Source organism: Lontra canadensis, unplaced genomic scaffold (genome assembly GCF_010015895.1).
Source record: "Lontra canadensis isolate GAN:19392208 unplaced genomic scaffold, GSC_riverotter_1.0 scaffold43, whole genome shotgun sequence".
NCBI classification, from domain to species: Eukaryota; Metazoa; Chordata; class Mammalia; order Carnivora; family Mustelidae; genus Lontra; species Lontra canadensis.
In genome coordinates this window covers 4709233-4729201 of record NW_022631037.1, presented here as the reverse complement: position 1 = coordinate 4729201, position 19969 = coordinate 4709233, and the positions used below count along the sequence as shown (strand labels likewise).

Below are 19969 nucleotides of genomic sequence, written 5' to 3'. Positions count from 1 at the left end.
CACCTGCTCAGTGGTGTTTGGCTGGCTCAGTCAGTAGAGCATATGACTCTTGATCTCAGAGTCATGAGTTTGAGTCCCACAATGGGTGTAGAAATTATTTAAAACACACATACACCCATCCACTCAGGATATATACCCAGGAAACATGGTCTATAGGTACGGGTTCTGGGAGGCTGTCCAGTTTGTAGGCAGGGTATGGAATCTGGGGACCAGGACAGTTGATGATGAAAAGCATTTTTTTTTAGTAAAGCAGGAGGTATCGGGGTCATCTGATATGGCAAGAGGTTGACAGAGGGTAGCAACAGAACAAGTAATAAATTGACATCCCTGGTACTCTTGGATGCCACACTCACCATTTAAGATGCTTTGGAGTGACCCCCAAAGATCTGTGACATGTAGTCATTTGTCATTTTGCCAGGACAAGCATCTTAAACACCTGACACATGGGAACTAGCTGAATGAATGACCAGTCAGCTGCTGATGCAAGTATTAAAGCAAAGAGAAATTCAGTCAGAAAATGAAATATAACTGAATATCAGAATCAGCTGTGCTGGGCTCAATGGGAGGAACATTCCGACTGGACCCTATAAAAAAATTGAAGAAGCTGTTTGAATATGCCACAAAAGCTGATGATTAAGGCAAAGTTACATTTTAGTGAAATTTGAAAAGGAGACGAAAATGGAAGGAGGTTATGTACAACAGGCAGGTGACTCTGCTTCTGGAGAATAAGAACCACTTGTACAAACAATGTAGGGGTTCAGAGTGGCTTGGAGGAGTATTACTCAAGCATGTCATGGGTTGGCTGCTATCGGAAATCAGACTTGAAGGAGCTGATATCAGGAAAGCCTATTTGGAAGGAGTGCCCACAGCTCCTGGCTGGAGTTCAGAGGATTTGGGTGGGGTTGGTGGGGTGCAGCAAGTCAGGAACTCAGTCCTAGGAGGCCTAGAGAGAATGCTCAGCAGATAATCAGGCTATTTTTTTGCTCCAGGAGCAAGGCAGAATCCAGCCAACAGAACCTAGGACAGGGGCAAGAAGTCAGAGGTGGTCTCTGAGCAATCTTAACTTTGTGTTGTGTCCCCAAGCAGCAGATTGAACATCCTTCATCTTCCTTTTCCAAAGTTAAAATTGGTCCTAACAATTATTACGGGGCTGGGCTTACAGATTTGGGAGGAGGACTGAGGGCTCTTAGGTGTACCAGGGGCCGGCAGAGCTAGGAACCTGGAAGGGTGTGAGAAAAATTGCCCAGTGAGAAGAGCAGCTGGTGGGTCAGGGTCAGACTGCTGCAGAAGCCCCAGGCCAGTCAGGTGGTGTAGCACCTGATTTCTTTCTTTACATGAGACTCTCTCCATGTGTGGCTGCCTGGATAAAGGTTAGGGCAATTTGTGCGGCGACAGTTTGAATAAATTGGGATCTGTATTTCCCAGAATCCTCCTCTCTGCATGGTTCCGGGCAGGAGCTGGCCATAAGATGAATTTGCATAAGATTTGGAAGGTGGAGGTGAAGCAGCAGCCATTACCCTCTGAAGGTTGTCACGGTTGGAAGCAGTTACAGAGAGAGGTGTGTGGGGGTTCCAGATTGTTCCTGTTCTCCTCTGCTCCTGATTGGCCTCTTTTTACCAACTGGTGACCCTATTGACTGATGGTGGCCCGGGACTCAGTGCCAGATGCTTGACAGTGATCCTCAAAGTAAGTAACTATACAGGGGCACAGCTTCCCGCTGACCTCCCGGGAGCTTGCCTTTGCCATCCCATTTCATTGCTGGACGTGTTTAGCTTCTCGGATTGACCAAACAGTGACCTCTTCTCTGATTCCCGATTTTCTGAATGATCCTGTACTTCCTGAGCTACTCCCACCATTGTGCACACTCTCCTTCCTGTAATAAATTCCTTATCCCATAACTTCATAACTTATGGCATTTCTGCTTCCCTGAATAACTTCTGACTATATTACTAGTAGCCTGCATAGACTCCAGGGCAATCAAAGAATGGAACTTTCCACCTGCTTTCTTATGAAAATTCTTTGGCTGCAAGAGACAGAAAACCATATTGAACAAATTTAAGCAAAAAAAGGGGGACCTTTCTTGGCTTGTATCCTCAACCCACGAAAGTGCAGGGGTGACAAAAGCCAGGAGTTCAAAAACGGTTTGTCTCTCTGCTCTTTTCCTATTAGCTTCATTCTCTCCACCATCAGGAAAGACTGATCAGTGCAGCCTGGGTCATGTGTACACCAGGCCAGAGGAATGAGGCATTATAATCAATCCAGCCTGGATCACCTCCTCCCCACCTCTATGATTTGGGGTTGAGTCTATTATCAGAGGAAATGTTGCACAAATGTGGCCTCTGTGGGTATTGCTGTGAGCCAGGAAGCTACCTTCATTTACATTGACAGAACCCATTTAGCAGATTAAATTGGGCGATTTTGAGCACAGATAAAGCCCTTTCTAGCTAAGGTATCCAAGAGATATTTAGTGGTTAGAAGACACAAACTAATTGCATAGGCTGCTCAGAGAGTCTGATAGTACTCTAAAATGCTTTAAGACCTTTTACACTGTACTAGAAATCCTACAACCACCCACCAGTGTTTGCTGGGCATCCTTCTTGCTTGCTTGCTTGTTTTCTTAGATTTTATTTTTTAAGTAATCTCTACACACAATGTGGGGCTCAAACTCACAACCCCAAGATCAAGAGTCACATGCTCTCCCAACTGACCTGGCTGGGTATTACTGGGCATCTGGAGATGGAGCTCTAAAACATGTCTCATAATTGGCTAAGACAGGCAGAAGACATTCTGACAATGAAAGAGTGGAGATCATCTTTGTTCTTAGACATTACAAGAAACAAGAGAAGGAAGGGTAAGAGATAAATACAAGTTTTAATCAGGAAATGAAGGAAGTGAAAGATGGAGACCATTATACCCTTACCACGTTGCATCTCCCTAACCACAAACATGGTATATAATCTCTCTGTTTGTTTAGGAATTTTTTTATGTCTTTGAATAAAGACTTTAAGTTTTCTCCATAGTAGCTTTGACCATATTTTGTTAGACTTCTTCCTAGTTAGTGTACAGATTTTGGCCCTATTATAAATGGTACTTCTAAAATTAAAATTTCTTCAAAAAAATTAAATTAGGGGCGCCTGGGTGGTTCGGTGGGTTAAGCCTCTGCCTTTGGCCCAGGTCATGATCCCGGGGTCCTGGGATCGAGCCCCGCGTCTGGCTCTCTGTTCATCGGGGAGCCTGCTTCCCTTCCTCTCTCTCTGCCTGCCTCTCTGCCTACTTGTGATTTCTGTCTGTCAAATAAATGAATAAAATCTTTAAAAAAATTAAATTAAATTAAATTTTCTAATTGTTTGCTATTGGGGAATAGGAAAGCAATTTGTGATTGGGGGCAAGGATCTTATGTCTAAAAACTTTAGTGAACTTTCTCATTAGTTCTAAGAGTTTATCCGGAGAGGCTCTTGAATTTTCTATATATTGTCTCCTAATTTTCACATGAAGATTAACTTTCCTTCAGGGAAAAATCTAAATGAAATAATACAAACCTAGGACCATAATACTCTGTACTAATTTTCCTTGCATTAACACTTATACATAAACTAATATTTATTTAGCTCTGATTGGAAATCTTATGGTCTATGGAAGTGTTTTGCAAAGTGTGTTGCATCCACCAACATAAGGTTTTTATATTTCATACTATATTCTTTCTTAGAGATTCACAAAGGCTCTGAGAAGTCCTGCAAAGAAATCTTTCTAACTTGGTGAAATCCTACATTCCAAACTGATTTTATCATGAAACCCCTTTTCAAGCAATATCTTCCAGTCTTCTGAGAAACTACTTTTTACAAAGGGCACACTTTGGGAAATGATGGTCTTAGGAAACATAGTCATTGTGAAAATTACTTAACTCCAGGATTTTCTCAAAGAATCTACTGTCTCTTTCACTATATTTTCTGGAAGCTGGGCTGGGTAGAACAAGGTTCTGCTTGGCTTTTGCAGTTTCTATTCTTCAGTCTTTAACAATAACTCCCTATGAGTTAATGCCAGTATTATAAAAGAAAGAAAAATATTCATATTAAATATCATGAGACTACCTACTACTTCTATTCCTTAGAAACGGCCCACAACTGGTCACAGTGGGAAATCATCCTTGAAATTCTGTATGTATGTGTGTGTGTATATGTATATACATATATGTATATATATATACAGATATTTAAGATTTTATTTATTTATTTGACAGGAAGAGAGATCACAAGTAGGCAGAGAGGCAGGCAGAGAGAGGGGGGAAGCAGGCTCCCCACTGAGCAGAAAGCCCGACGTGGGGCTTGACTCCAGGACCCTGAGATCATGACCTGGGCCGAAGGCAGAGGCTTAACCCACTGAGCCACCCAGTCACACCTCTGTCAATATATTTTAACTGGTATGGAGATGAGATCTTTCTCTACTACTATTGCTCTTCCTGCTAAGCCCCAGGCCATCAGCTCTTATGCCATGTTTTTTTCCTTACACTGTACAGAACTACACATGTTTATCAAAAGCTGTCCCTTCTGTGTTCTGGATTATGTACAAAGGCTACAAATTCATCAGAGTACAAGTAAATAAATGGAAATAGAAAAGGTCCACAAGTAGGAACAAATTTTATTGGGGGAAAAATGTTTTAATTATGTAAATCTTCCTTGTGTTACTCTTATTTTAAAGTAAACCCTATCCCCAACATGGGGCTCAAACTCATGACCCTGAGATCAAGAGTCACATGCTATAGCACTGAGCCAGCCAGGTGCCCCTTGCATTACTCTTTCTAATCTGAATGTTTATTCAATCATTTGAAAGGGTAACAATGTATCCATCTCAGTGGGTCTCCCCAAGGTATACATCAAAATCATTTGTGGAGCTCTGCAAAAATATAAATAGCTAAGCCCTACCTGAGAACCTCTCAATTAGAATCTGTATGGAGAAGCTTAGGCACTTGTATTTTATTAATTTGAGAGAAAGAGAGTGTGAGCAAGAGAGAGAGAGAGAGTGCGTGCACTCACACAAGCTGGGTGGGGGGGGCAGAGGGAGAAGTAGACTCCCCACTGAGCAGGGAGCCCAATGTGGGACTCAATCCCAGGACCCTGAGATCATGACCTGAGCTGAAAGTAGATGCTTAACTGACAAAGCCACCCAGATGCCACTGTATTTTGTTTTTGAAGATTTTATTTATTTATTTATTTGGAATGTGAGCATCTGGGGAGGTGCACAGTGAGAGGGAGAGAGAATCTCAAGCAGACTCCAAGCTGAGCAAGGAACCCAACTTGGGGCTCCATGACACAACCCTGACATCACGACCTGAGCTGAAATTCAGTTGGACACTTAACTTAATGAGCCACCCAGTGCCCCCAGTCACCTGTATTTTTAAAAGCTTTGCAACTTATTCTCTACCATTTACTCTATGGCCTTTTTTTTTTTTTTTTAAGATTTTATTTATTTGACACAGAGAGATCACAAGCAGGCAGAGAGGCAGGCAGAGAGAGAGGAGGAAGCAGGCTCCCTGCTGAGCAGAGAGCCCGATGCGGGGCTCAATCCCAGGACCCTGAGATCATGACCTGAGCCGAAGGCAGTGGCCTAACCCACTGAGCCACCCAGGTGCCCCTGGCCTTTCTTTTTTAATAAACGATTTTTCCATATGGCCTCGCCTAAATTTTTTCTCTGATTTTGATTTTAAATAATAAAAAATATTTTTAAGGAAAATAAATCAATTCCAAACCCACTTCCCAAACACATGAAAAATTTTTCCCCATGTCTGGCTCTAGTCCTTTTTCATGTAGAGACATTTTTGAATTCTGAATTTGACACTTAACATTTTATTTATAAAATTTTCCATGCTATCATATAGTGGTAAGAATTGTCACTTTAGGAAATATATGATATTCCAGAAAGCATTTATTTCCAGAAAGTAGTATCATATTTTAGCATTTAATCATTTGTATCATATTAAAGCATTTATTTGTATCATATTTTAGCTAACCATTCCCTTACTATTGGACAATTAAGCTGTTTCTCTCTCTCTCTCTCTCTCTTTTTTTTAAATGATCTCTACACACAGTGTGGGGCTCAAACTCACAACCTTGAGATCAAGAGTCTGATGCTCCACTGGCTAAGCCAGTCAGGTGCCCCTGTTTCTCCATTTTATTTATTTTTATTTATTTTTTTAAAGATTTTATTTATTTATTTGACAGAGATCACAAGCAGGCAGAGAGGCAGGCAGAGAGAGAGAAGGAAGCAAGCTCCCTGCTGAGAGAGAGCCCGATGCGGGGCTCGATCCCAGGACCCTGAGATCATGACCTGAGCGGAAGGCAGCGGCTTAACCCACTGAGCCACCCAGGCGCCCCTGTTTCTCCATTTTAGAATGCTCTAGAGAAAATGGCAATGAAGAGCTTGGTGTGTATGCTGCTTTCCTTTTGAATCAATGCCCTTGAGATAATTTTCTGAAAATCTAGTTATTGGGTCAAAGGATATGAACGTTTTTTTATGAGTCTGTTAATGATTACTAAATTGCTTTCCAAAAGGTTGAACAAATTCGCAAAGCCATGCCCCAACTCCATGGCATGACTGCTGAGGTTTTCAAGGAGGGGCAGGCAATACGAGAGGCCTGTTTGGTGTTCCCATAACAGGTTGAAAAAATGTTTCCAAATGTAGCAGCCATATTACTTAAGAAGTAAGTTAAGAAAACGAATAACAACAGTATACGGTCACCCCTCAACTATCTCATCTACTATGTGCCAGTATTTTCCTTGCATTCTCTTTAATCCTAAAAAAAAGCAAACAAAAAAATGAACAACAACAAAAACGGCAAGTTAGATCTTACTGCCCCTCCTTTTACAGATGAAGAAAGAGTGGAAAAGATTTTGAGTAACTTGCTGCCCAGATCTGGGTCTAGGTCTTAAGACTCCTGGCAGCCTCAGCCTTCCTCCTCTTGGAGCCCCCAGCAACTATGTAGGGAGGTCCAGCAAAGAGGGAGTTCTGGAGAGATCACAAAGAGAGAGAAACAAACACTGGGCCAGCCCAGCTATTCCAGCCATGACAGCCAAGGAACTAGACATGTGAGTGATGCCATCTTGGATCTTCCAATCTTAATCAAGTCACCCAGCCAAAAACATAGGGAGCAGAAACAAACCATCCAATGAGCTAACAATCAGTGATTGTTTTAAGCCATTTCAGTTTTGGGATGGCATGGTTTGGTATGCAACAACAAATAATGGGAGCAATATATTTTATTTTGGTAAATAACAAATGCAGAAAGAGTACCAGGGATACCTTTGAGCTTCCCTAACTCTAACACAGGCAGAATAAAAGTCACTGACATTTACCACCTTTTCATCCCACGTCTGTACTTACCTCTGTCACAGCACTGACCCCACTGCACATGGCCTTCACACATGTTCATGTCTGCCTTCTCTACCAGATGGGGGGCCTCCACCTTGGTAACCACAACACCTTACACAAGACCTAGCACAAAATAATTAATACACATATGTTGAATGAATCTTGACTTGTTCCTGATTGCTTAATAAAAGCACTTGAAATGGAATAATAGCTTTTATTTATTGGGCTCAGCACTGTACAAAGTATTTCATATGGATTATCTCAGTTTATCTTCACAAAAATTGCATAAAGTAGGTCCTGTAATTACCCTCATTTTACAGATGAGGATACTGAGAGGCTAGGTCAAATTACTTGAGGTTACAAGTGTTTTGTTTCTTTTTTCTTAATTAACAAGGAGAGAGAAGTTTATTGAGTACACTGCAAGGGAGCAGAGGGTGGGACAACAAAGGAGAGACTGTCTGCCAGGAGATGGGGTGGGGGGGTGGCTGTTGTTGTTGGGGGTAGTGAGAAGGCATGGGAATATATGGAATTTTCTGGTTCCTGTTCCCGGTTGTAAGTAGCCCATTGGTCAGCCAGGGACTCGGGCTATTTTGAGGTGTGTTGCCTGATGGCCTGTCTGTATTCAGCCCTGGGGTCACTGTGGGTTCTTCTGCCTTAATCAAGCTTCCATTGCTCAAGCCTCTTTGCCTGAAAGTGGCCTCTATATTCCTCCCTGACTGATTGAAGAGGACAAATCTTTGGCATTTGGGTGGAGGTCTCATCTTCAGTAGCTGCTTTCTGCTGGATGTGGGTGGGGGCTGTCTCGACCTAAGCTGTCCATCAGGGGTTCTGTGCAGTTAAAGACCAGAGCATGGTGTTAGATGAATGTGCTGAGAGGTGATCTGAGTGAGATTCTCTGGTGGTCAGCTCCATGGGTCTTCGGGGGAGGGGACCCCTGATGGCATGGGCTGGAACCCTTGTGGAATCATCACTTGTGTATGGAATTGTTGGATTCACTCAGACCCACAGTAACATAGATCAAGATGGTGGCTGGACCCATGGGAACAAAGGAAAAAAGGGGATGCGGAAAGAAGCAAGAAGCAAGGCTGAGAGTCACCTGGCTTCAGGAGGGGTTCCAAATGAGTCTGCAGTATGTGTGGATTCACCCTGGGTGGGCTGCCACTGCCAACTGTGCCACACATTGGGAACGGACACCTCGGGGGGATGGAGTGTGAGAGGCGGATGGAGTGTGAGAGGTGAGGACACAGGCAGACCAACACCAGAGAGCTGCCCTGGCCAGAGACCTTCAGCTGTCTGAGGAACACTAGGGTTAGGCTGACAGAGGACTGAAAGTTGAAAGAAGGGGGAGGGAAGGATCCTCTGAAGGGCAAGAGGGAAAATCCCTCACCCTTTTGGGCAAGGGTAGTCCAGCAGGTTCCCTCTGGGGCTCAGATCCTCATGGAGGAGTAACCTCAGCTGGAGGTCATCAGATTCCCAGGGAGTACTAGAGTCGGTCCACCGAGGGAGAGTCCGGAGACATTCCCAGAAAATCCGTGGAGAGTCCTGGCCCTGCATGGCTGTGGTTCCAACCTGTGTGGGCCATCAAATGGGGGTGACCCAATCCGGTGGAGGCCAATGTGTGGGCAGTGAAAGAATTCACCCAAGGCAGAACAAAGGAGATCGAAATTTATTGAATACACTGCAAGGGAGCAGTGGGCAGGCCAGCAAAGGAGAGACTGTTTGCCACAAGAGCATTTTAAATACCTGTACTGAGGGACGCCTGGCTGGCTCAGTCAGTGGAACATGTGACTCTTGATCTTAGGGTTATGAGTTCAAGCCCCATGTTGGGTATAGAGATTACTTAAAATTTTTAAAAACAAAAAACCAAAACCAACCAAACCCAAACCTGTACTGAACAAGGCAATACTTTATTTAGGCTTTGGCAGTGGTTAAGTGAATGAAACCATTGCAGTGTGGTGCACAAAATCCCTGGAGGTCTGGTTGCCTGACTGTGTCATAGTAGACAGCACTTGTCCTGTTAGGGCTCACTGCCAACTGCAGGAATGTCATGGAGGGTTGTGCAGGTTGTGTCCTGCACAAGGACATCTAGCCCAAGGGCAAGTAGAGGCTGAAATCTAGACTGTGCCATTGCACTCTGCTCACTATGGAGCCTGGCACAGAGCTGTGTCTGTCTGGGGGAGGGGACACCTGTTACCTAATTTGCACAATGCCACTGTGTGTGGGCTACTGGCAGTTCTCGATGGAACACGTTAGTTTGTAGGAACCTGGAGTGTCTCATCAAACAGAATTCAGAAACTTGCCAGGTTTTAGAATAGATAGAGCCAAGAAAATGGTTCCAGAGGACTCGTGGAGGGTGAGTGGAGGTTGGGGACAATGGAAAAATTTGGGTGCAGTGTCTGAGCTCCCGTATCGTTATGTGCCCTACCCCATCACTCCCAGAGGTGAGTCGCCTTGGGAAAAGGTGTCATCCCACAGAAGTTCCCATCCCTGTGGGTTATCTGAGACTCCTAGACCTTGCTGTTTCAGACAATCCCAGTTGCAGTGGTGTACCAAAAGGCATGCACACTAACAAAAAAAAAAAACAAAAAACAAAAAACAAACACTGCACAACAGATTATAAACCTTACCAGAGAGGGCTCACTGCAGCGTTCTTAGAGAGTCCAAGCAACTTGAGCATCCCTACACAGACATGCAGCATGGTCAGGTGGCCTCCTGGGAGGATCGTGAGAGTGGGCCCAGAAGGAAATCCCTCCCACAGGAGAAAATAAAATAGGTAACAATGTCTGATAATTAATCGCTTCTCTGTGTCCATGAGCTTGGCTATAGCCGAAGGACCTAAATTGCTTTGGGGTACAACTTCACCCTGTCTGAAGTAGTTTACAGAGCTTCGTAGGCTCCACTTCCCAACTGTACTGCCATTGCAAGAAGCTGAGAGGAGTGAAGAGGCTCTGGGAAAGGCCGAACACACCCCTGCATGACGCCCACTGAACCTGAATCAAGGTCTTAAATATGTAGCTGAAAAGTTCCCAGGAAATATATGGTGGTGATGGGGCGATAGCCTGAGTGCTGGCTATCTGAGGCCCCTTCATGATAACCCCTTGGATGGGGCCTCTGCCCTGTGAAGCTAGCACACCTTGGGTCCAGAGGGGGAGGAAGGGGACAGCCCCCTTTTATCACCAGCTAAACGACTTCACATTCCCTTTCACCAACTGTCGGCCATGGGTTCCAGAAAGAAAGATACTGTATCAGTGTCTTAGGGCTGCTGGAACAAAGTATCACAAGCTGGGTGGCTCAAAACAACAGAAATGTGTTGTCTCACAGTTCTGGAAGGAAGAAGTAAAAAATGAAGGTGTTCGAGAAGTGTTGTTTCTTCTTCACTCCTGGTGGATTGCTGGCAATCTCTGGCATTCCTTGGCTTCCAGATGCATAAATCCAATCCTCTCTTGTCCCATGGCGCTTCTCCCTGTGTTTCTTGTCTTTGGTGGCTGTCTGTCAGATTGCATTAGGGGTCAAATCTACTCTGGCATGACCTCAGCTTAACTTAAATCTGCAACAAACCTGTTTCCAAATAAAGTCACGTTCTGAGGTACTGGGGTTGGGATTTCATCATATCTTTTTTTTTTTTTTTAAGATTGTATTTATTTATTTGACAGACAGAGATCACAAGTAGGCAGAGAGGCAGGCAGAGAGAGAGGAGGAAGCAGGCGCCCTGCTGAGCAGAGAGGCTGATGTGGGGCTTGATCCCAGGACCCTGGGACCATGACCTGAGCCAAAGGCAGAGGCTTTAACCCACTGAGCCACCCAGTCGCCCCTCAGCATATCTTTTTTAAGGGGACACAAATCAAACATGGAGCAGCCATGTTTCTGTATCAAACTGCTTGCTGATTCTCTAGGTCTGTCTCCAGTAGTGCTATATAGTGAGTTGGTTAATCCATGGGCTTCAAGTCAGATTTCTGAGGTTAAAACCTTGCCTCCACTGCTGTGTGACTAAGGGCTGCAGAATGGGAATGCAGTAGAATGAGGGCGTCTATTATCTGAAGCTGGTGGAGGATTGGAAGAAAGTACTTTGCACAGTGCTGGGCATTAAGTGCCCATTAAGTATTAGCTATGGGTATTATTATTCTCTATTTCTTCTTTTTAAAGATTTTATTTATTTATTTATTTATTTATTTATTTATTTGACAGAGACAGCAAGAGAGGGAACACAAGCAGGGGGAGACAGAGAGGGAAAAGCTGGCTTCCTGCTGAGCAGGGAGCCCAATGCGGAGCTCAATCCCAGGACTCAGGTATCATGACCTGAGCCAAAGGCAGACGTTTAATGGACTGAGCCACCCAGATGTCCTTCCCTAACTCTTTCTATTGACTTCTTTCGGAGTAGATCATTTACTCTTCTCTGTAGACACACCATGATCCTGGGGGTAAAACCAGTGGAGAATGGGAGGGGTTTAGTTTCACTTGTTTATTCAATGAAACTGAAGGTGCTAGGACACTCCCTCACTGTATTGCCCATTAAGGGGACAGTTCATATTTGCTAGCACTGGAAAAGTTCCTTCTGCTGCCAAGAGAAGACAACTGGTTGACTTTGTAATAGCCTCACAGGGGCACCTGGCTGGCTCTGTCGGTAGAGTGTGTGTGACTCTTAATCTCAGGGTTGTGGTTCAAGCACCACGTTGGGTGTGGAGCCTACTTAAAAAAACAAAAAAACAAAAAAACAAAAATCAAGAGCCTCACAAGAGGACATACTGGTGATGTTTTGATGAAAGTTGCTGTGGTCCTAAAGCCCTCACTCAGCCTTATGACAGGTTCAGAAACTCCACCATGTTTGAGTTCCCGAACTGAAAGTTGACTCAAACAACAAACCTTTACAAGGTCCACGAGATGGAGAAAACAAGAGGGTAATTTGTGTAATTTACAGTGACCAAAATCTACCTGTAAGGCAGTCCAGCCATGGCTTCTCTCCTCGGAGAGAATTATCAGAAGGTTGCTTTGTGGGTATGGAAACAGGATGAGGGGCAGAGTTCTAGGATTTAAATGAATAATAGTACTGGGTTCTGATCTGACCATTGCCACTTAACCAGAGAGGGCAGTGTCTTGATTAGACTGGATTGAGTGCCTTCTCCCTAAGACAGGCACTACTCACTCCCCAGCTTTTTCTTTTGGTCTCCTTTGTCACTTCCTACTTCTAACTGACATATTCCTTTTTTTTTTTTTTTTTTAAAGATACACTGTTACCTTCTGTCTTGTTCCACTTACCAGATTCTTATTCTTTTATTTAAAAAAAAATTTTAAGTAAAAAAAATACATATATTAAGTAATCTCTATTCCCAATGTGGGTCTCCAACTCACGACCCTGAGCTCAAGAGTTACATGCTCTACAGACTAGACCAGCCAGGTTCCCGTTATTATTATTTTTTAACATCAGGATTAGAGAATCTGATAGAAGCTATCCATGACTATTTTCACAGAAAAACATCATACTTAAACTATGTGAGCAATTTCAGAGGGTTCACAAAAGTCTTTGAAGCTGTTTTATATGTCCTATCTTAAAATCCCTGTCTTTTTTTTTTTTTTTTAAGATTTTATTTTATTGGGGCACCTGGGTGGCTCAGTGGGTTAAAGCCTCTGCCTTCGGCTCAGGTCATGATCCTGGCATCCTGGGATTGAGCCCCACATCGGGCTCCCTTCTTGGCAGGGAGCCTCCTTCCCTCCCTCTCACTCTGCCTGCCTCTCTGCCTACTTGTGATCTCTGTCAAATAAATAAAATAAAATCTTAAAAAAACAAACAAACAATTTTATTTATTTGACAGACAGAGATCACAAGTAGGCAGAGAGGCAGGCAGAGTGAGAGGGAGGGAGAGCCTGATGCGGGGCTCAATCCCAGGACCCTGGGATCATGACCTGAGCTGAAGACAGAGGCTTTAACCCACTGAGCCACCCAGGCACCCCTTAAAATCCCTGTCTTAAGCAGACTTGCTAAAGTTTAAGCTTCTTCCTCAGGGCCAAGTTCTTAAGATGGCCCTCCATCCTCACCTCCCTTCTCATTCCTCCACCTTCTCATTCTCATACTAGGGCCACCTTGTGACCTCTGCACTGCCCTGACCTTGTGGCTGGCCACCTCTGCCTCCGCCACAGCTGCTGGGTTGATCTTTAGCTGTGATTATAGTTAATCCTGTCTTCAGCTCCCACCCCCCACCCCCCGCCCCGTGAACTGTGTCTTACACTTTCCCTAGCACTCCAGTTACCCCACTTTACCTCTTCCTTCGCTCATGTGACCACACCTAGGATAGGACTAACACATTGATATTATTTCCTCCTGCTTTTCTGCCCCTCCTCATAACCATATTCATAGTCTTGCCTCCCTCTTTCTTCTACTTCCTCCTTCCCCCCATTTTTTCCTACCAATCCTTCCAGGACATAACAGCTTGGACATCATTTTCCCAGGTTCTCCCCCGTAGACATTCCATCCCTCCACCACCACCAGGGCATTGTCTTTCTTTAAAATATCCACTTTTAAAAAAAATATTTTATTTATTTATTTGACACAGAGAGAGAGATCACAAGCAAGCAGAGAGGCAGGCAGAGGGAGAGGGGGAAGCAGGCCCCCTGCTGAGCAGAGAGCCTCATGTGGGGCTTGATCCCAGGACCCTGAGATCATGACCTGAGCTGAAGGCAGAGGCTTAACCCACTGAGCCACCCAGGTGCCCCTAAAATATCCACTTTTTTAAATGATTTTCAACACAAATTTGTATTTCCAACTTCTGCCACTTTGAACTTCAGATGTGCATATACAACTTAACTACTTATTTGCACTTGACAGTCACAAAACACTATATATATAGTGGGTCCCAAATAAAACCAATGATTCACTGTCCCCATCTTCCCTCATCTCAATAAATTATACCCCATTTAACATAGTGGTTCAAGCCAGAGGAAGGACTGTTAATTGTTCCCTTTTCCTTACCTCAACATGAGTGAAGTAGTCTTGTTGGTACTTCTTCCAAAATATACATTGTGTTCAAAGCCATTTCTGCATACCCACTGCCATGACTCTTAGCTCAGGCCAGCACATTTTCTCATCTGGCTCATTGTAGCAGTCTCTCTTCTGGTCTCCCTGCTTCTGTACTGGTCTTCTAATCCATTCTTTCCATAGCAGCTTCAGCTTCCTTTTAAAAACAGAAGTTATATTGTATCATTCTCTCTCTCTCTCTTTTAAAGTAGGCTCCACACCCAACGCAGGGTTTGAACTCAGGACCCAGAGATAAAGACCTGAGCTGAGATCAAGAGTCAGATGCTTAACTGACTGAGCCACCTATGCACTCTTAGTATTACTTTCTACTTAACCTTTTAAAATGGATTCCTGCTTATTCACTAAATGCTTTTTTTACTGAGTGCCCTCCATATGTCATGCCCCCAATGATATCAGCTCTTGCGAATAAATGAAGTATATAGAATGTAGATAGTGGTAAGTGCCGTGAAGAAAAATAAAGAAGGGGTGAGGGACAGAGAATTGTGTGGGTGGGGGTGTGCACCCGCACACATATGTCTAATTACAATCTTAAATAGGGAGAACAGAGAAAGTTTCACTGAGACTGAGTAGTTGACCACTGAGCAAAGGACTTGAAAGAGGTGAGTGTAGTCTGCAGAATATTCCAGTCGGAGGAAATAGCAAGTGCAAAGGTCCTGAGGTGGAAGCATGCTCGGCTTTGGGGCTAAGCAGAGTAGAATAAAATCCAAGCTTTACTATAGTTTATAAGGTGGTCTAGTTCTCTTATCCTCTCCCCAGTTTGCAACCTTCTTTTACCTGTTTGCAACCTTCTTTTTCCAGCACTGCGCTCAACCCCCACTATATATTCTATCCACACTGACCTTCTAGTTCACTAGAAGCTGTTTCTTCCTTTTGCCTGTGTTGTTGCCTCTGCTGGGAATACTTCCTAATCCTTATTCCCAAATGCTATTTGCAAGGCTGGTTCCTTCTCATCCACTAGGTTTCAGTTTAAGTTTTACCCTATGTCTTTTGGAACCATAGAACCTTGCTATTTCTTTCCTATTTCAACTTCCTCTTTGTTTCCTTCATAACACTAATCGCAGCATGCAACTGGGATTCATATATATATATATATATATATATGAATTTATACTTAAAACTCAATAGTAAATGGTATCTCATTGTCATTTAAATTTGCATTTTGGTCACTAATGAGGATGAATGAAGCGTTTTCCCAAACAATGGTTAATGGTTAGCATGATCTATTTTCTGTATTTGGCCCAAATGTTTACTTCACGTCCCTATTTCTTAAGACTGAGAACAGGCCCAGCCAACTGCGACCCATCCTGTTCACTTGTCTGGGGGCAATTTATTTTCCCAAGTTTCCTGGCAGAGTTAGTGACTCGTGGTGACTGACCACCTCTTCACAGGAATTTTTCCAAAACTCAAACCCATTTAGAAGAAAGTGTTTGTTTCAGTTCAACCTCACCGAATGTGAAAATGGGCAAAAAAGTTGTATTTGAGTAGTGCGAGGTACTCCCTATTCTGCAGTCATTATTGAACAATTATTAATGGCCACCTGATTATGCGTTACGAAGTACTGACAGTTCCTGGGAAGCAAAGGGGAGCCCTGCCCCTCCCCGGCCAGGCCACTCCGCCTTTTCCAGGAGGCTGTCCGCGACGCCGCAGGCAGATTGTCTAACTGACGCCGGGAAACCGCCCAGAGCTGAGGCAGGAGACCCCACGCTGCGCTCGCCGGGTAGACCTCTGAGGTTCCGCGACGTCTCTCCAGGCTCCAGCCAGGCCGCTCTCTCCAACCCCGCCGAGATTCTACTTCCTCTCGCGAGAGCCCGAGAGAGGCCAGGCTGCCGGCGGCCGCTGCGGGATGTTGGCGAGGCGCTCCAGACCGCGCCCTCTCTGGCGCAGCTGGGAGAAGCGCGGGCGGGAGAGGCAGGAGGCGCGCACGCGCAGGTGAGTGGGGCGGTGCGGGGCACCAGGGCGGGAGGCGGGGCCTTGCGTCGCGCAGCGGGCACGTAGCTGCGCGTCCTCAGTATTTAATGTCTCTGTGTTCCTCCGGCCTGGGCAAGCACGTGGGGGAGCGGCCGCAGCGCAGCGGGGCTGGGCTGCTGGGCCCGGGGGTGGGGGGGGCGGCGGCGGGCGAGGACTCTGCATCCCGACTGTCGCCGAGGACCTGGTGAGTTGGGGCCTCCCGGGCGGCTGGCGCGAGGACCACCTGCCAGGCCCCCGAGGGCGGCGCCGTCGGGCGCTGGGAGTCTAGGGTGCAGGTGCGGTGTGCGACGCGCGCTCCAGGTGTCCTGGAGGCGCTAGGCTGCGGAAGCCGAGAGCCTGAGGAGGGGATCTGGCCCATCGCCTGCTGTCAAGCAGGCCCTTTCGCTGTCGTCGCCTGCGCGCCCCCTCTTCCTCCCCCGCCGGGGTTGTCTGCCCGCGGGCCCCTGCTGACAGGTCGCGTGTGCGCGGCTGGAGCCATGGCCTGCGGCCGCATGGTGCCCCCCACGCGCGTCACAGCCCTCTGGGGGTAGGGAGGCGAGGACGCGGCGCCCGGGGCACCCCTCTGCGACTTAACTTTCCCCGAGCGTGCACTCCCTCCCGTGAGACAGACCCGAGCGCGTCCCACCCAAGGTCGCCCAACCCCACACGCGTTTACTTTTCAAAGGTCGTGTGTACCCAAGTGGGAACTGGGAGAGGCGGCGGCGGGGCGGGCTGTGGGCAGGGCCAGGCGCTCGTAAGGGCGAGGAGGTGCCCCGAGGCCCGCGGGCACCCTTTCTTCCTCCTGAAGGGCTGGAGTTGAAATGGTCACTTCAGGAACCTTATCCAACTTCTGGGCCCCTTAAGCTCGCGCTGGGTTGCTCCCCACCTAGGCACGGTGGTGGCAAACCCGTGCAGGTAGCCTAGCCCCTGGGAGTTCAGTTCGGCGAACCTGGGAAGAGGGTTGATTTGCGGAACGCGGAGGATGGGCTAGGGCACCGTGGTGATTGGAAAGGTTTTGGGGGCAGGGACCTTTGGAACCGAGTTAGGGTCCTGAGGTCAAGGGCTTGGTGTCTCTCGAGAGGATTAGCATATGCAGCCCCTTCAAGGGTGTCGGGAGAGGTGGAGGTTGTCCTGGCCGTTGTGCCCGCGGACTTCATGCCCCGGGGCGCGTGGGTCACGTGTCACACTCCGCCTGCACCACCGCCCCCCCCCCCCCGGCCCGCGGTGTGGAGGGACCACGCTAGTTTCGGGGTTATGGGTCAAAATGGGCTTGGGAAGACTGTGGTCTGAACGCCTCGGGGCAGGCTCTCACCAGTTCCGTTGTGCCCTAAGGTACAGTCCCTCCCTATCCCCCACCTCCGAGGGAGGCTTAGAGAAGGAAAGGCGCTGTTGATGGTGGGCGGTGTCGAACAGACCCGGGACTGCTGGAACCCCTGGGTCTTTCGAGATCTCTCCTGCAGAGATGCCGAGGTTGGCTGGTGCCTTCCTCCCGCTTGGCCGCGGCTAACAGAAACCCGGTGCTCTTCACCCCAGGTGTTAGTGAAGGCAGCTCCAGCCGGGTAGTGGGTATGGACAGAGCAATTAGGTTAAGCCAACTATCTTTTCCCTACTGAAGTGTAGGCTACTTTGTTTTTAAATTTATCTCTTGCAGGGGAATCTGGGCTGCTTGACACCTGGTACGGTCATATCTGTTGGTTTCCTATCCCCCTCCCCCCTCCCCCCTTTGTCGCAATTACTGATCAAGGAACACCATTCACAAAAAGCTGTTAACTCTAGCAACTGGTAACCTTACTGTGTTCTTGTAACCAAGTGCTTCTCAAATTAGTTTGTTGTGTTTTTTTTTTAAACTATTCAGAAAGCAAAGCTCGGACTCTTAGTAAGCACCACCCATCCCCTTTGCTCTTAAAGGCACAGAGCACCTTTGAAATGAGTGGATAGATGATAGCATGAGCATGATTTGATCATTTTTCACATTTCTTTGTTTCTGGCATTCAAGTAGTTCACCTGCTGATTATTTAATATTTTCTGGGGGCGCCTGGGGCTCAGTGGGTTAAGGCCTCTGCCTTCTGCTCGGGTTGTGGTCTCAGGGTCCTGGTATCGAGCCCCGCAACGCGATTTCTGCTCAGTGGGGAGCCCGCTTCCTCCTCTCTCTCTGCCTGACTCTCTGCCTACTTATGATCTCTCTGTCAAATGAATAAAATCTTAAAAAATTTTTTTTTCTGAGGGGCACCTGGCTGGCTCAGTGGGTAGAGCATGCGAGTTTTGATTTTGGGGTTGTGAGTTTGAGTTCCACATTGTGTAGAGATTACTAAAAAATAAATAAAACTTAAAAAAACGTTCTGAGCACTGGGAACAAGTGAAATTATGTTTTGGGGGGGGCTTTTGTGTTGAACTTTAACCTCTTCCACCTCAACTTTTCAATCTCTGTCTTTATTTGACAGACAGAGATCACAAGTAGGCAGAAAGGCAGGCAGAGAGAGAGAGAAGAGGGAGTAGGCTCCCTGCGGAGCAGACAGCCCGATGTGGGGCTCGATTCCAGAACCCTGGGATCATGACCTGAGCCGAAGGCAGAGGCTTTAACCCACTGAGCCACCCAGGCGCCCCACCTCTTCCACCTCTTAACTAGTTTTGTGGGTTCTGGGAAGTAATTCTGGGGTGTATTCTCAGAGGAAATATGGCTCTAGGATCTGAGAGGGCCTTTTGATCCTACAAATATGCAAATCACTGAAGCCTCGGTGCCTACCTGGATTAAACTGGCTCCTTTGTCATGCACATTGCTAGGCGATGGCTCCAAATTTGCAGATAATAGATCCCATCTAAGCCCTTGAGTGACACGTATCTTGGTCCCTAGAGCCTTTTGTATGAATATCCTTTCCTCCGCCCAGCCATTTTCTAGGAAGTACAGCAACTCCTGGCCCCTGTAGGGTGAGCACAAAGGTGTCTGCTGTCAATGGGACCTGCTCAGATGCCAGGTAGATGTGGCTCTGGTGTAAGGTTGCTGAACATCAATATTTTAAAGCAGTCTGTTTTGCTGTAGCTGGTAATCTAAATTATTTGTGGGTGTTGGACCCAGGCCTGGCCATAGCCCTCGTTTGTGGGTGAAGACTAGTTTTAGCCTTTACAGTGTTCCCTCTCATCCTAAAGACAGATTGAGATTATATTTTAGACTGGGCATTGTGCCTGGTTCATGATGGCTGTTCAAGAATTGCTTTTTTTCTCCTCCTAAAGAATCTCTGAGATTAACGTTAATTTCTCTTGAATCACTTCAGTGATTTGGATTTTATTAAGGATACCCCTCCTCGCTAGCCTCTGACCTGGATACTTGGTTGGAAGGAAAGCAAATTGGTTTCCCCACACTGCTCCCAGCCTCCTGGCTCTAGCCTGAAGCAACATGATTTGGTTGAGTACACGTTTCAGGGTTTTGAGGAGTGGGCACCCCATGTGCCTGGCCAGCTGGTGCCTTCCTGCCCATTCTCCCCAGGCCACTCCTTCCTAACCTTCGCTGTGCTTGCAGAAGAAGAGGACCTCTCTGTAGCTTGGTCTGCTGTGCTGTTGTAAGGAAGTCAGTTTTGTGTATGAGTAAGCCACCTTCTGTTTGCCATTCTGTTTTCCTCTGCTCTGGGAAGGCAGGGG

General features: G+C 46.4%; 1 protein-coding gene and 1 long non-coding RNA gene across 2 annotated transcripts in view; one reads left to right on the top strand and one right to left on the bottom strand.

The window, feature by feature from the left end:
* LOC116875925 overlaps positions 1-16105 on the bottom strand; it is a 39576-nt gene extending 23471 nt beyond the window's left edge. Inside the window, exons 1-3 of the long non-coding RNA XR_004384290.1 lie at positions 15927-16105; positions 14324-14525; positions 7375-7485 (exon numbers count right to left, since the gene is read on the bottom strand). This is a non-coding gene — a long non-coding RNA (uncharacterized LOC116875925). The remainder of the gene's footprint in view (positions 1-7374; positions 7486-14323; positions 14526-15926) is intronic.
* A 308-nt stretch (positions 16106-16413) lies between these two features.
* Positions 16414-19969, top strand: part of AKAP1 (A-kinase anchoring protein 1) — a 34076-nt gene continuing 30520 nt past the window's right edge. The window contains exon 1 of the mRNA XM_032871999.1: positions 16414-16541. The gene's annotated coding sequence lies outside the window, so the exon portion shown is untranslated. The remainder of the gene's footprint in view (positions 16542-19969) is intronic.